We start from the raw sequence: 15,316 nt of genomic DNA, 5'->3' as shown, positions 1-15,316 counted from the left end.
AAAACAGGCTACACAAGTAAGATCTAATGTTTAGTACCTTTGTTACCCATGCATTTCTAATCCTAGTCCCAACAAAAGCAGAAATGTAAATGTGAAAGGGAAACATCTCAGGGCTGCAACACTATACAAATAAGTAAAGAACATATCTTGTTAAATAAACATGAAGGAAAATAAATCACTGGGAATCAATGGTACTTCTCAAAGGTATTCTCAACAAAGAATGACATGATAAAGTAGATGCATTAAGTACAATACCAGCAACATGTAGAAAAAGCGCCGGGGAGACTCCCAACACTTTGCCTGGACTGTGAATTGAGTTCACATCTTGAAAGTCATTGCTTGCTTCAGAGAACTGCTAAATTGACTTCTCTTGTTGAGAGCTCCACGAGTAACAGATGACACACAACCACAAAGAAGCATTCAGAAATTAAGCTGTTTAACACTTAGGTAGCAGCATAATCAAACCAGTATTCCTCAGAAAATGAATTACAGTCATTGCAAGCATGCCAGAAATCATTAAACATAGTTTCTTAAAAAAACCCTGGGTCTATTTTTCCCAGTGTATGCTTATACAAGATCCAAACTTAAAAGACACAGCAGTACTTACAATATCCTCATTGCTACAGCTAAACCAAGAGCTAGCAGCTGATTAGAATTTAAATACTTTCCATACATGTGAAGAAATTACCTTGCTCATCAGCAACCACAGGTGGGTGACAAACAGCACTTATTTAAAGAAGGCAGCAGCAGTAGGAAGTTGTTTGTCCAACTGAACACACCAGGTATCTGCAGTTATTCTTGAAATAGAATTTAATAAATGTATTGGGTACATCTTGAACTTACAAGTTCTGGTTAAGGTAGCGTGTAAATAGGACTTTTTGAAACTGTGCTTACACAGGAACTTTGAGGAGGTGTTATCATGATTTTCATCATAGTTTTGGTTGACCTGCGATCCAGCTTATTGAAGTGTCTCTGAAGGTAAGGCTCCATATTGGCAGACAGAAATATTTGCTTTGTCTTTTATTATCCTGTGTAAAATAAGGGCTACATTGTAGTCTAAAGCATTTCTCCAAGGGAAAAGTATGTAACTGCAAAATAAGAGAAGAAAGTCTGTTATGGTTTGAGGTGATAACATTAACAGATTAAAAACAAATAGTTGCAATGGATGGCTAGGAAATCAGTAAGAATTAAGTTAAGTTTGCTCAGAGATGTTGGAAATGGTAGTACATGAAAATCAACAATTGCTAATAACAATAAGGATAAAGTAGTAATACGTTCTGTAACAGAAATATCTTAAAATGGTAAATTGAATATTATAATTTGATTATCATATCTAGGCTGACATCGTGTTGTATGTTCTAAGATAGTGTAACAGATAAACCTTTTAGCTAGAAGCAAGATTTCACCAGATTTGACTGATTTTTTTTTTTTACTAATTCACTGGGAACAGTAAGTACTTCTTAATCTTTTTCTACCAGTGACCAAAAGCAACCCAAAGGTTAAAGTGAAGACAAACAAATCTGAAGCAAGTGAAATCAGTAAGACTTCCTATAATTTCTAATCTAGAATATCGCTGATCTACTGCTGTGTTTGAGGGAAGGGGGTGTCTTGTGAGAGCTGGCTAACAAATCTATTATTTCTGATTTTACAGACTGGAATAGAAGTAGCTGATACCTTGCTTCAGGGCATTTCTGTTTTAATTCTGAAGCATTAGGCATTGGTTTTAGTTGGAGAAAAATCAAAGGCAGTGATAGCAAAGTGGTGTGAATAGTTTTCATGTGGATTTATTGCTCTTGAAGGTGCTGACTTGACTGATGTATTGTAGGCCAACTTCACTTTAGGTTTCCAAGATGAAAAAGTAGTTAGGTTACTGTGCAGCTAAAAGATGATTTTTCCCAATGGAGAAAAATGTCTGCTTTCTCCTTGAGATTAAATGTTATCTGCTGAAGATTTTGAAGGTTGTTTTCTTCAATCTTATTTTCATTCTCAGCTAATACTGACTGAATTTAGTGGGGTTGTGTGGCCTAGGTCAGTAAGTCTGTGCACAAGACTACCCAGGCTAATTGACCTTGGTTAGGGTTGGGTAGTGAGAACAGTGGTGATGGAGATGCCTACATTTTGGTGAGACAACATCTTATATCTCTGAATAAGCACTTTGTTACAAACCTTGTTTTTTCCCTTTCCTCTGTGGTGGAGTAAGAGGTCTGCATGGAGCCGCAGAGGCACTTACATATATGAGTAATAGCAAGTCTCTGTGGCTTTTTCTTAGGCTGGATGTTTTAAATACTGTAACTGCAGTTTTTATTTGTTAATGCACCATGTCACACACATCTCTGCAAATACAGCAATGAGTAATTCTGTTAGAGAAGGTGCTGTTTTCCACATAGAGGTTCAAGGTGCTTGTCAATGAATCATTGCTCTAATAAATCATTTTGTATGGACCAGCATATACAGGTTAGGATATTAATTTCCAAGCAGTGTCTGTCATGAATATGTAGTTTAAGAAAGCCTGAGATGAATATAACATATAGCCTTTACATTTTGAGACCGTATCTGTAATTTAGTCTACATTCATGCTGATACACAGACAAAGGTGAATTAGTTCCAGACAAAAATGCATCAATGATCTATTCAATAGTCAATTATTAAACACATAATAAAATCTGTGGTTATCAAGGCATGCTTTGAATGTGTATAGGGTGCATAATTTGCACCAGAATGGAACAGAATTGGTTTATTTCTAAGAAATCTTGGCAAAACTATATTAACGTGGGATTAAAATGACTTATTGCTTCTGCTGTACAATGAATGGGTTTACTTTACTTCATTTATCCTCCCAAGGAGCTAATTTGAGTCTTATTATATGTACAAATCTAGAAAGATAGCAGTAAACAACGTTATTTCCCTTGCCCTCAAGAAATAACTGATCCAATTTTTAGTGTTCTGTTTTGTGGAGAAATAACATTCTTCAGAATTGCCCATGAAGGTAAATGTTACAATGTGAATGTTCTGACAACTGCTCCTGTAGTAATTTGGTTGAATGAAATGAAGAAAAAAGACAGCAAGTTATTGCTGAATGATGAGAGAAATATTTCATCAATGTCACCTGTGCAAGTCTTTAAATACTGTTCATTCCCCTAAATCTATAGTGAAGACTTTATTCAGGGAAAAAAATAAAAGGTGTTTGACAACTGACTGTTGACAGTTTACACTGTCAGCAAGCTACAAACATTATTCAGGCTGGATTAGTTTATACACCATGATTAATGTCCTGGGCCATTATTTAGTGAATACCTTTGATTAACATTAGGCAAGCTGCAGGTGTATTGCACTATGTTTAAAGGCACCATTTAAACCAACACAGAGGTGTGTCAGGCTGGCTGTACAGAGTGGGTTTTAGTAGAACTCCAGCTGCGTTAAATGTAATTATGGGTATAGTTATTTGAGATACTATATATATTGTCATGGTTTATGTAAAAAATTTCCTGATCTGTGACTTTCAAAAAGACTTCCTACTAATCTTTTTTGCAGCATAAATAACTATGGTTGTGTGAATGCTCCAATAGCAATTGCAAAATCTTTCCTTAGTAAGATCCAACAGGTTGCTGTTAGTTTGTTTTCCAAAGACCTGAACAGTCTGTGAGACCATAGTTAGTGGCATTTTGTGTATATTAAACAGGAAATGTGTGATGAAGGGCTCTATAGGTATTAATTGGCATAGCCAACAAAAAAAAAGTAGGGATTGCTTAACTGCTGTAGGATATTCCAAGAATTTCTTGGCTAATGGGAATTACAAGTGCAAGTTAATTTGTTTGTGTGAAAGTAGAGGAATTCAGAGGCAGTTCAGAGTAAGGACTGCCCACATACTGTCCTCTGCATGCTTTTTGAAGTACCTTTTCTTCTAGAAATTTTTGCTAGTATTTGAATGCAAAAACTAGATTTCATTCTGCAATCTCTAATTCATTAGGGTATTCTCATAAACATGCTGACCCTTGTTACATGGTGGTTGTTTTCTGGACAATGCTTAAGATGAACATGATATATATGGTTATGTGCAAAAAATTTTAAGCTGAGATACTTGATGTGTAGGTGGGTGACATCTTCCCTTTCCTGCATGAAAGATGTTTGAATGCATCTCCAAGTGGATAATGCAGGTGGGTGCTTTAACTGCATTAAAACACACAACCAGAGCATGCCATGGTTGTGTAAAAGCCGGTGCATCATGTTTTCTTCCTTGTATGAAATGCTGCTGTTTCACTTAGCTGTTAAGAACAGCTATCTGAAATAGCATGTTATCTTGTGATAACTTCTTGAAATTAACTCAAATGAAGCAGACTTTAATAAAAGATTTTAACAGAAACTTTGCAAATGAGTGTAGTTAAAATTACCAGCCCAAATCCTCAACATATAATACACCATTAAATCCTAACCCCCAACATATCAATGCTCAATAAAGCTTTGAAAAGCAGTATCTTTGTTGCTGACCATTTGTTCCACTGGGGATTCTGTAGCTGAGGCCTCCAAGTGGGAACCTGCATTAATAGTAATGAACCTCAAGCACCTGTAGTCAAGGCATTGGCTACAGCTGTCAGTCAGCTAGGCTTTTGCTGAAGACCTTGTTTATACTTCTGCTTCATCATTGATCAAGGAACCTCTGGTGCTATTTTTTGAGTACCTTGTTGATACCACAACAGATGTAATTGCCTGCTATTATGATTCATGCTGTTACTTCTGTTGACCTTTCAGTGTTGTTTTGTTCTTCCCAAAGAAAAAGATATTTTATTAGCTATTGATACTCTATAATTAATGATGTGATCAGAGTGCAATGAGAAATGTCTGCAAAGTGAAGCTACCTTGGTGGGAAGGAGGCCTCCTGTAAGATAATGTGTGGCTCATATTTTTGTAGCTGCAGGTACGGACCTCAGAGTTAAGCCTGCATCTGCCTGGATGTAATTCAAGCAATGATTGTCTCTTATATTAAAGGCCTTTCAGGAGGGAGATATTGTTCCAAAAGCTTTCTTATGAATGTCCTATCATGTCCTCTGAAAGAAAAGATACAGATACACTCACAAATTTGTGAGGTCCTGAGGAATAATGTGAGTTTCCTGAGCCTATAAATAGTAACATGGACTTGGGAGCAGGGAGAGGTGGTTATTTGAGTATTTCCCCTGAACAAAACTTTCTTTCCAGCAGACCAAGAGCCTGGAAAGCTATCTTAGTATCCCCTGTTTAAACAGTGCAATATACTATCATAGTGATTCCAGTGACTAAGGAGTATTCTTTCTCCTTAGCTCAGCTGTCCTTTTGCCTGCAACTTGCCCAAGTCTTTTCACTTAGCGTCATCTTTTTATCTATCCACATTACGTGTATTGTTCTTTTCAGGTGCGCTTTCCTCCTGCTCTATTGAGCAATTTTACTGTTTCCTCTAATGACTGCTTATGCTAATGTATGAGATGTTTATAATAAGAAAACTCCTCCAAACAAGCAATCATAACGACATGTGGGGTTTTTAATGTAGCAAGGCAGACACAACAATCAGGATTTGCATACTGAGTTTGCCAAAATCATAAGCTAAGGCTTGTGTAAACTAGTAGCTGTTTCAGTGGCAGGAGAAGGGAATTCAACCAGTTTCAAAAGACATTTCGTAAGTGCTGCTTGGATTACAAAAGGAGAGAAGGGAAATGGAAACAACAGTAATGCTGAAGTACTCACAATGTGCAGAGCAGAGGAGTTAGCTTATTTCTTTCTCACCCTTAGACATCTGTAATACAAATAAATTTTAAAACCCACAAAGCAGCAATTTCATTTGTCCCAGTATTCCCTGAGCTTTTCAGGCTGCAATATCTTTACCTTAAGAGAGCTTCAATCCTGTTGTTGGTTCTACATGACTAACCCTTTTATATGAGGGCCACATCTGCTTCTCTGGATACTGGTGCCTGCATGGCCAAAGATTGCATACTTGCATCATGTACAGTGACATAACATTGCTGTGGTGTCATTTCTGCATGCTGCTAATGTTCTAGAAAAAGAGAGAAAAGAATGGACTAACCGAGCTCTTCATCTCTTTCTTCTGTCCTATCCAGACTTTCCTGAAGTGTCTGAGACTCATGAGTATAACAAGTAGATGTTGATATTTGTTAAAGCTACAGTAAGTCTACATCCCATATGTCCTGCTGACACTTAGTATTTCAGTCCTTCCTGTTTTCAGTTTCTCTGCTCTCCCCAGTAGTAGTATTTGTTGGTAGCAGAGTATGATGCCATCACAGAGCCCTTGGACTTGCGTAAGTGAATAACTTCAGTGCCAGCTGCAGGACTGTTCATCTTTTGGAACCTAATACTGTAAACCCCAGTGGAAACAGTGACACTGCTCTTTGCAAGATCAAAGTTATGAACCTTCAAAGTAAAGCATGGCATTGAATAAAGCAGTAGTTAAAATTGCAGTTATGCATGAGAGGAACAGTGTCTGACAGTATTACTTGCATATGCAAAAAGGTGAAAAGGTTGGTGTCTTTAACCTCTATTTTTTGTTTATGTATATGATACAGACAGGCAAACTACTATGGGAAGGGCTGGCCTCTTTCAGAAAGGAAAGAAAATTGGACAGTAAAACAGTAGTAAAGTGGAGGGAAGAGAAACCCCAAATGTTAGTTTATGTTGTCACTGAAATGAAGTGAGCGAGTTCATTAGTGCTATATTTAGAACAACTCAATTTCTTTCCACTTGGCAAGAAATGGCACAGTGAGGTCAATAGGATGGAAGAACAAGTATGCTTGATGTTCTTCTAAAGATAATGGATGTCCCTTAAGAGAAGTGTTTAAAAAACCCCAATAAAATGCATGGGGGGAGAGCGGGGAAATACCTGGGGAATATAATACCCCATTTAAACCTTTGCACATCTAAAATACATCTTCTTAACCCAAAAAAGGTTCAACCATCTATGGATATGCTAATCCTAGAAACAGGTATATTAAAGGAGGGTTAGGTTAAAGGAAACATAATGAACACTTAATTTGTTCTTCTCCAGACTTTCCTGAGCCCATACATAGTAATGTGGAATTGTGAGGTGGGAAATAAATGGTGAAGTTTTCTGCAGTGAAGGGGAGGTGCTTGTTCTCTCAGTATTTGCATTATGGAACTGAATTTGATTTTCCTACTAATTTGGCTTTCTTTGAACATGAATAATTTGAATTAAATAGTAGGAAAGGAAGTTAGGGTTTTTTGCCAAAAGTTTCCATTCAGTGAGGTTTATGACAGTGGTGCCACTTTTTTCAAGATATGAATTTGCCCTTCAGTTAGAATAAGAATTTTTCAAAAGAGATGCTTCAAAAATACTTGGTAACTTCTCCTCCTATCAATCATTGGAACTTGTGACAGAGGAACCTATGATCTTTAAGACATGTACTAGCTTAACATCCCTATCAGGTAAGAATATACTATCTATGTAGGGAAAAAAAGGATATAGATTATTAAAACTGGTCAGTTGGATTGCTTTGGTGTTATCTGTGGCATATGGATAACTTATGAAGGTGTGGGCTTATGTGATTTGGCCAAGGTAAAACAGGACATTTGTGCAATAATGGAAATCTAAATCTGAGTCTCCGGCCAACCCTCTGGGCAGCAGACTATCCTTTCCTGCACAGCTCCTATAGCTGTTGAGTAATAAACTTCTCTGTGTGAAGATGACATTCTAGTGCTGCCAGTGTTGGTGAGAAAGACTTTTTTCACTCTTAGTTAGTGCTAGTGTTTAGTTAGTGAACAATATAAATATTTTTGAACAACAGAGTTGTGAAGAATGTTGGGTTTTTTTTTTAATTCATCTGTAAAAGAGTTTATGTCAGTGTGGGCTTAGAAGAACTCAAAGAAAATATAATGCAACTATTTTAAAATATGGCTGCCTGCTTTTGCTAAAGGAAGGGCTAAAATACTTTTGACTAGCAGATATTGAAGTGAAGTATGCAACACAAGGAAGACTAACCTAGTCATAGAATCCTAGGATGGTTTGGGTTGGAAGGGACCTTAAAGCTCATCCAGCTCCAACTCCCTGCCATGGGTATGGACACCTTCCACTAGAGCAGGTTGCTCCAAGCCCCATCCAACCTGGCCTTGAACCTTGCCAGGGATGGGACAGCCACAGCTTCTCTGGGCACCCTGTGCCAGCGCCTCAGCACCCTCACAGGGAAGAACTTCTGCCTAATACGAAATGGGTTGCATCATCTCTTCTAGCAGTAATAACAAGCAATGAAATCTTTGTCTCTATCATTAAATATTCATCCCTGAGCTGCGCAATGTGCAATACCTTAGATTAATGCTGAAAACCAAGACAAGCTATGAAAAGTTAAAACAACTGATACCAAAACTAGTAGGAAATTGTACCAGATGCTTGTAGAATGAAGTTTGTTATGTACTTCCTGTATGTGTACTCTTCCGTAACTTTATACGCTACCAATCAGCCTGACCTATCTGAAAGATGTAATTTGCTTCACTTAGCTGAAAGTGAGAACAAAAGAAAACCCACCAAAACCCCCCAATTATTATGAATGCCTCTTTGCAGAGTCTGTAATAGAATATTTGTCTAATTTGGTTAAAATTATACATCAGTAAAATGCTTGTTAGCATTGAACTTGTGCCAATAGTGCAATTTATGCCGAAGGTCCAGTGAGTGATCATTTGCTTCTCAGTAAGCTACACTTACTGGATTAGCATGGCAAGTACTGTAGAATTTGATTGTTATATATTGCAAATGGAATACTTTTTCCCAATATTTTAAATGAAACATCAGCACCACAAATAAGAAACCCATACAATTGTTACAGAAAGCTAAAGAAAAGATGAAGTGAGGAAAAGCTTGATTCTCACTGGAGAACAGAATAATAATAAGCTGCTTCAGAAAGAAGACTTGAAATAATGATAGATGCAGGTCTAGGAAAACGCATTTACTTTGTGAGGAGGTAGTGTTTGTATGTGGCATTTAGCCTCCAGATCAGTATAAAATAGAAAAGCACACTGCTAACCTTCCTGTTGTGGATTCCTGCATTAGCTTTTGTGGGACTTGGCCTATTCTGGATGTGCTTTGGTACTCCAAAATGAAGTCCCATATGGGTCATTTGTGTGCTGGTGTTCTAGTGCTTGCATGTGGAAGTATGTGATACTATCGGTTAGGTAAAACTACTGTTGCCCAAGTGAATAGACAAACATAATGATCTCCTTTAGTGCAAATGCCAGAGCTGGGCTTATTGGATATACAGTGGTAACAGGATGGAAAAGGGTGGTGAAGTGAGAGGACAAATTTTATCTGAAAATAGAGAAAGCTCCTAAAATAACACCAAACTTAAAGATAATGTGGGTTTTATTTGATGTGTGGTCTTTGACCATTTCTCCCCAAATCTGCTGTCACCAGCAGTTTTCTTGCACAAGGGTTACAAATGTTCTTCTCTCCACACCAGGAATTTCAACAGGCAGATAATAAGTTGTGCTTCTAATAAATGTGCATTACCATTCTGCTTACGGCTTTGTATAAGGTCAGTGCTGAAGAGTCTCTGTTCCCATACCAAAGAGTTGTCTTCAGTGCCACAGTCATACCATGAGGGGTGTAGAAACAGTTGTCTTTTCCCTTTGAGCTGATTAATACAATTTTCCTCTCTGAATCTGGAGAGCTTGGAAAGGCTCATTTTCCTGCTTTATATGTTTACAAATGCAGTTATCCAAAACAGTTCAACAAGCTGCATCACTTAGGGAAATTGTTTTCACCTCTTTGCTGTGCATTCAGTTATTTTCAATTGGAAATATCCCCTTTTTACCATTTCTGTTTTGCTGTTGGATTTTAATGAATGTTTCGCTGTTAAGGAAAACACGTGAAAATAGCTATTTCCGCAAGCTGGGGTTAGCTGCTGAGATAAGAACGCACACCACAGAGTTCCCAGTGCTGTAGTGGTATTTTGTCTGATCTTACATTCAAGTGAAGATCGTGTGCTATAGTCTTAAAGCTTTCACAAGGTATTTCAAAGACCATCCCTCAGCAATCTGCTGTAACAGTTGATAAACACACCTACAGGCCTTTGAGGAACAGCTACTGCAAGAGATTAAGAGGCAAAGTCTAATTATGCTTTAAGTCTATTGCAGGATTTTAAAGTCAAAATTTCTTCACAGCATTATGTTTTGTTCAGGTTATTTCTCACTGAAAACATTCAGATTATCCCAACTGTGAAATGACACAAAATTGAGGGAAGCCTGTGCTGGCCTGTGCTTTAGAATAATATATGTGAAATTAAAATACAAGCAATATATCACGATATTAGATTCCTAAAAAGACAGATGTGAAAATTATCTATTTTAATTCCTCAGAAAATCATCACATTCAGTTACATTTCTCCATTCTAGATTTTGAAGGTATTATTAGAACCAGTTCTTTCTCTAGGGTGGAAAGCAATGCTGCTTGGTCTATTCTGATCCAAGGGAACTAATATTACTGCTTATTGCATATCAGGAGGAAGGACTTCACAGCTGTAAAAGATTCTGCACATGAGAATTCAAGATCGAGCTTGGCTTTGGGGACCTTTAATATATTTTCCATGCTCATATTTTGAAGGTATTTTCTCTGATTTCCCTTGCACATCAGCGTGCATGCCCCTGTCTCCCTGAGAGTTCTGCTCTGAGATTAAATTCCTTCTGACACAGAAGAGAGAAAGAACAACAGGACAGTCACAAATACCTAATGAGTAGGCCTACAAAAATGAACAGCCAGAACTAGAAAATATGAGTTGTTCCCACTATACTCCATAAATTAAACACAAAAAATGTGACAAATGTCACATTTGCTGTGTGCTGTTTTCAGTTCCATGATAAAGTTGAGGAAGTTCATGTAATCTCAGTGACACCAGTATACTGTTGCAGCTTTGCTCCTCTTTGATACACAGAAGCCAGAGTCCTTGCATTTAGTGAGCTAGTGGGGATTTAAGGCTGATTTGCATTGCCACAGTAGCTCAAACCATTGGATGTGTCAGTAAATGATTCATGTCTCTGATGTCAGAATGAATCTGGCGTCATCTCATCTATATCAAGTTGTCCTGGTACAACTGAAATCAGAAGCTGCTTTTTGTATATTGATTGGTTTCCTTTAGTATTGACTGTACAGAGTTACCTGCTTTTTTAGGGGAATAATACATATTAACAGTAAGCTTTATAGTTTAATGTTCACATCTCTTAAAGACAGTAAAGTGCTAATAAATCCAAAACTACAGTGACTTAGATTTTAGAAGGTTAAATGAATTTAACTCAAGCAGGTTATGTGTTCAGAAGTGATACTCTCTTCTAAACCAGAGCCCGGGTGCTGTTGTTGCCTATCAGTCCTATCTCATCGCTTTCTTCTGTGCAGGGTGGGGCACAGATGGCTGCTGTGACTTTCATCCTTGCTGTGTAGAAACCCCAGCTTTAATTTGCACTCTGTATGTGGCACCTGTGCTATGCCAGGAAGAGTTTTTCTCTCTGAACAGCTGGTGGTTGAGAACAGAATTTCACTTAATGTGAGATCAGACATTCATTTGCTGCTTTTCACTGTGTTGAATTAAACAGTTCCCTAGGATTGGATTAGATTATTTCCTCAGGCTTTCTGGTTAGCTTGGTTAGCTAGGCGCTAGAAAGCAGAAGTAGGAGCTGTACAGAGTCTGGCAGGTGGAATGGAAGAAGATGGATGATTGGCATCTTGGAATCAGATCTGCTTGTAGGTTATGTTAGGAATTATCTTTGCATCCCCTGTTTCACTTACATTATGAAATCCTGCACAGCACTCTGTCTTTCCTTTAAATCATTATGCTGCTGTTATGATGTTCTTCAATTATAACATTGAAACCTGATTTTTATATGATGGCATTCATTTTTTAATGCTTTTACATAATGATGAAATAAGAAACATATTACCAGAGAGTCTGGAATGCTGAGCTCTACCAGCTACTCAGATGATAAACCTAGGACTGGGCTGGGTGGTGGAGAGCTTAAATTGCACAGCCTAAAGAGGCTAAAGTCATCTGGAAGGGTCTCAGTCCCCATCAGATCTGAGGGACTCTGTTGGAGTGGACTATGACTTTCTCATTCCTTAAGGCAGGGAAATGCATCCCTGTTGCTAGTCCTACAGGCGCCCAAACACCTACAGAACACAATGGAAACTTCCTTTCTTTGACAGCTGGCCAGAAAAAGTCTTACACTCTGAGATAATGCAAGTGAAGCTTAACATAGAAATGTACTCAAGTTGGAAATGGAAGTGAAGGTCCTTAGCCATGAAACAGTCTCTGGAGCTATAACAAAGCCAGAAATAGATGCCTTTATTTTTATATCACTAACTCACTCATGCCTCATGTTCTTTTTGATGATTGTCGAGGATTTCTGTAACTCATGGTTCCTCTGACAGAGAAAAGTTCAAGACCAGATGGGAGTGATGTATGCCATCCTCCAAATCACATGGTGTAGTTCAGCAATAGCAGCTAAATAATGATATCGCACAATTAGGTGGTTCGTGTCAACTGAAAAACATGATTTTGCAAGACCTGCTTTTGCTGGGTAACACTTAAAAATTAATCCATTTGCAGTCTAGATGGTTGTTTTTAATAAAAAAGTGGAGGAAGGTAATATGTGAAGCTGGCAGGACAGGTCACTGAATGCCATATAGCTGCACTTTATAAGGGTAAGAAAGACTTTGAATCATTGTTCTGATTATGTTCTGATGATAAATCGCTATTCACTTGAGTGTGCAATGCAGCAGGATGAGTCTCACCCTAAATCTTGGTGGCTTTAAGGATCCTACTAGGACTCTTCCACTGTGCACTGTCCAGTAGTATGTATTTCAACTCTCATGATAGCTTGGCTTGGAATTCTCCCCAAAATATACAGGATTTCATCTTCTCATCACCTGCCCTTTCCCCTAAGCTCAATAAAATCCCCATAGCTTCTCTGGGCAACCTGTGCCAGCACCTCAGCCTCATTGTAAAAACATCCTCATTGTAAAAAATTTCTTCCTTATATCTAATCAAAATCTCTCCTTTTTTAGTTTAAAACCATCACCCCTCATCCTATCACAACAGGTTCTGCTAAAAAGTCTCTCCCTATCTTATTTTTTTTATAGGTCTCTTTTAAGAACTGGAAGGCCACAATAAGGTCTCTCTGGAGTCTTCTCCAGGCTGAACAAGCCCAAACCTCTCAGATTTTTCTCCTATTAGAGGTGCTACAGTCTGTGGAGCATTTTTGTGGCCCTTCTCTGGACTCACTCCAACAGGTCCATGTTGTTCCTGTGCATCCACAGCTGGATGCAGTACTCCATCCATGGCAATAAAAAAATGTCTATAAGAAAGTTTCTGCAAATACTGCCTTTTGTGTATTAATTAGAAAAGCAGAGCATTTATTTAATGGCTGATTAAATTTATCTAGCTTTTGATAAAATTGAATTTTCAGGTTGAGGGAATTTGTATTTCATGTGATGGAGTGAATGAAAGAATATCGGAAATACAGCTTCAAGTCCAGGTCAACCAAACCCCTCACTATTGAAGTGTTGAAACTACCTTGCATACACCAGAAGAGGGAGCTCAGCAAGTAGAGCCTAAGTTAACCTGTCTCAACACCATACAGAGGTTTCAAATTCTGCTTTTCATCTGTTTCACTACGTTTCTGCCATGAAACAGGTAGCAAAATGTTCATGATGTTCCATATAAGTTTATATTAGTGAGCTGATCAGAAACGATAATGTTCTTAGTTGTTGACTTCCCATATTGATCTGAGACAGCGGTTAATAGAAGGCACTCTGCTTCAACGCTGCAGAGGCTTTACAAGAAAAGGTTGCTCTCTGAGTGGATTTGTGTGCCAGGTGAAAGCCTAATCTTGTCTCACTGTTTTGATCAAGTCGCCTTTTTACCGGATACAAATATGATAGGATTTTCTAGCTGGAAACATGTCAGGGAGGACTGAAGGACACTGGTGTGTTCATTAAAGTTCACATTTCTCTCATGAGAGAGGAGATCACTGTGCAGAACTCCTCATTATTTTACCAGGAAGGTTTGCTTGTTTCAGGTGCTTCTGGAGCAATCCTTCTTGCAACTAATGCATGTAAGTATTCTTCTAGGTAGGAATATTAGCTTCTACCACTCCCCTCCCACCCTAATCTGAAGTGCAATCAGTTAGGTTTTAATTTGGAAGTGCTCTCAGGTTTCAAATGCTGCTGTGTATGTTTGCCAAGTCAGTACTAGAACAAGTTACCTAAAATGCCAGGTATGCTAGTAAAGCATATAAAGGCTTTTAAATATTTATTTTGGTAAAAACTGGGGAGGTTACATGAAATAGCATAAGACACCTCTTATTCTCATAATGTACACTCTCAAAGTGCTAGTTGACTTCTAAACTTCCAGAGAAATAAAATCAAAAGTGACCACAACTTGCACCACGAAGTCTCCAAAGCCTTGCTTTATAGCTTCTTGCCTTTGAGTTTATGAGATATATAGCTTCTGTTGGGGTCACATGCAACCACAGGGGAATCTTTTGGTTGTAGTATCAACAACCTGAACAGTTTATCATTATAGATTAATTCTTGTTATTTAGGCACATGAAAAATGTGTGGAGGTGGTGGTGGAAACAGAAGTGCTGTTAAATCCTTCAAATGCAGCATATTTCACATTAATTCTTGAGGAAATAATCCATTTACACTTTATGTGACTGTTTATTTAAGAGGAGCAAGTATCCTTGTCCCTTATAGCTGTCTTTTTGTTGTACAGCTGTGCTTCGTGTTGTCTCCTACTACACATGTTAAGGGGACAGAGGAGTGTCACGCACATGTTTGTGTAAGACTAGGGGGTTTGTGAAATCTATCAGTGTCCAGGTAATTTTTTGTATGCAAAAGCAGCAGAATAACTGCAAACTAGGTAGATCTAGGGTTGGGGTTTTTTTAGTTTCCTTCCAGGCAATAAAGGAATGTAATTTTTTTGGAGGCATGAAGTCATACGTTAATACATGGAATTGAAAACGAGAAGGTGTGAAGGTCACCATGCAGAGTTTAACATTATGCTTAAAATAACTATTGAAAGGCTGTAACTCTGTTCCCCTTGATCACTTACGTTACTCCTAAGGCTGATCACTTGGTTGCTCCTAAGGAAGAAAGAGGAAGGTAGGGTGTGCGACTTCCATCAGATCAATGAAATGATGTGATTCACTGAATCCTGACTGCCCATTTATTGAGACCAATGCTAAGAAAGAAATGGGAAGCTGCAGGTGCAATATGTGCGTGGAAGGGTTTGGAGGTGGGAATGAACAGTTGTTCTGGCAATTGGTTCACAATATGAAGCTA

Source organism: Psittacula echo, assembly GCF_963264785.1.
Source record: "Psittacula echo genome assembly, chromosome: 7".
In the NCBI taxonomy this organism is placed as follows: domain Eukaryota; kingdom Metazoa; phylum Chordata; class Aves; order Psittaciformes; family Psittacidae; genus Psittacula; species Psittacula echo.
Note: the sequence above shows the minus strand (reverse complement) of the source record.